General features: G+C 33.6%; 1 protein-coding gene across 1 annotated transcript in view; it reads left to right on the top strand.

Moving 5' to 3' along the window:
- LOC144974527 (caveolin-1-like) overlaps positions 1 to 2,037 on the top strand; it is a 7,698-nt gene extending 5,661 nt beyond the window's left edge. Inside the window, exon 2 of the mRNA XM_078917468.1 lies at positions 1 to 2,037. This exon is cut by the window's left edge and continues 360 nt beyond it. The gene's annotated coding sequence lies outside the window, so the exon portion shown is untranslated.
- Positions 2,038 to 2,500: the final 463 nt, after the last annotated feature.

Here is a 2,500-nt window from a genome sequence, read left to right as displayed (position 1 = left end):
ACCTTGTACATTTATTATGGGAAAGGGTAGGGGATGGGGGAGTTTTCATTGGCCTTGTGTACATGTTACAATAATATGACGTCATCAAATCTATCATGACCTAATTATTATACTTATTAACGGATTCAAGTTCTCCTTTTTTATCAGGAGATGATATCCGATTCTTACACTCTTGCTTTTTGGAATTGTGGACGTGTAACCAATCGCTGCCTTGGGAACAAAGTTCGAATTCCAAAACGCAAGAGTGTAAGAAATATTTTATTCTCTAGATACCCCTCAGTCAATTCCAATTTAGTCATTTTTGAATAAAAGACATAGGTATTAAACAACACTTAAATGATACTTCTTTTTTTTAAATCTAAGATTTTTAAATCTAATTTTTAAAGTGAAATGTTTACGTATTTAATCTCACGTCACAAATCATTATTGTAAACGTGATATATTACTACGCGTTGCTATTTATACAGAGGGGTTGAATAATATTTATATTTGGATTGTCTTGTGTTATGTAAAATTTACCAAGCTTTGAATTCCAAAACGAATCAAACCATAATACTCTATCCTCACACTATATTCTTACCACTTTTTACAGTATCATGGAGCTGTATCAATGTTTCAATTATTATTATTTAAAATCCCGATGATAAAAGGGATTTGGGAAAGTCACTCAAGATGACCAGGGTTTGGAAAATACATTCGAATGTACTTTGCACTTAAATAAACATCGCTCCTTAGAAAAACAACTACAAAATGCCACGTATCTTAAAATTTAAAGTTGCATATTTACACTTTCAGATAAATGTTCTATAGTATTATGTGATAATTTACAGTCTACGGGAATTATGGGATATAAGGAGTAGGGGTCCACCACTGGTGCAAGAAATCTTCTAAATCTAAAACTAGAAAGATGAACAGTATCAGATTTTATTTTGTCATGAATATAATGCAGTGACCGATAAAGAAGATTGAAACATAATGAGATAAAAATACTAGGAATTAAACTTAAGGTCTATCGGTTTTAAGGATGATTGTTGTATTTTCCACCATGTTATCTATAACGCCCTGTAAAGCTCATTGAGCACGTTTAGTGGACATTTCGCTATATAAAAGGTCAAGTTTTTATCTAATATCAATACCTACATCTTTTGATGCTTGTAATATGGTATAATAATTCTATCTTGCCTTATGTGATATGATATATATTGTGTGTGTATGATATATATATTTCTATATATATATATATATATGTGTGTGTGTGTGTGTGTGTGTGTGTGTGTGTGTGTGTGATTAAATCACGAATATACTGCAGTGACAGATAAAAAAGATTGAAACATAATGATACAAAAATGCTAGAATTTTGATTCAAATTGCGCTTTTGATTTAACGCTTTACAAGTGCCAGTAAATGGAACAAGACTCTTACAAATGGTCATCATTCTACTCTTCATAGTCCTATTCGATGTACTTAAACAGCCTGTTTAAACAGAACCAGTTATATTTCATTATTAATATATTCTACTATTTTTCCGCCAGTGATGTTTTTTATTATGTTGATATGTTACAACCAGTGATACTATGATACATGCATCTTTTGATGATTGTAATAAGGTATAATAATTCTATCTTGCCATATGTGATATGTTATAAATTGTGTGAGCATGATATATATAGCTGAAGATGGTTTTCGTGCCTAAACTTGCCGTGTTATGTATCTCATCTTTTTTTAAGCTGTTATATTTATTTTCCCCCCGTTATTCTTTATTGTAAACATAGACCACTGTGTCGATTCCTTTGAAGTCTAAGGACATGATGTGTAAACGACATGATGTGTAAGCGACATGATGTGTAAGCGACATGATTTGTAAGCGACATTGTGTAAGCGACATTGTGTAAGCGACATGATTAGATGCGTAAGCGAATCAAGACAAACAACTTTAAAGCACCTACAACAGTCAGACTATCAAGAACTAATAATTGTGATTTTGTAATTTTTGTGAATTTCAATACAGAAATAAAGGTAATTCATCCAATTTGTGAATCAAGTGTTATTTTTAATTTTATATAATACTAAATTTCTCACCTGTAGGTCTCGTGTTCGAGTCCAGCTGTGGCGAGGTAAAGTTAGGCCCCGAGGAAAATGCTCTTTTCTGACATAACCTCACCAAACTCAGATATAAAATGAGTACCTAGCCTAGTGAAGAGTTGTCCTGTAAAAACATTTCAACGGCACCTTACATGCGTCGTGTCTCCTCCAACATGGAATGCGTTACTGTTAGATTGGGGCCTTTGTAAAGCGTTTTGAGCATATTTAAAATATATTTGTTTCGCCATGCAAAAGATCTCTGATCTTTTTAAATGCCATGGTAGGGGGTCCCGATAGCTCAGTTGATAGAGCACTCGCTCCAAACGCAAAGGGACCAAGATCGATCCCGGGTGCAGTCGAGATATTTTTCTGACCCTCCTGTCCACCCAGCAGTCAAAGGGTAGCTGAGTCTGTTAGA

Source organism: Berghia stephanieae, chromosome 6 (assembly GCF_034508935.2).
Source record: "Berghia stephanieae isolate SIO BIC M18660-M18661 chromosome 6, UCSD_Bste_1.3, whole genome shotgun sequence".
Classification (NCBI taxonomy): Eukaryota; Metazoa; Mollusca; class Gastropoda; order Nudibranchia; family Aeolidiidae; genus Berghia; species Berghia stephanieae.
This window is presented reverse-complemented; position numbering and strand designations above follow the sequence as displayed.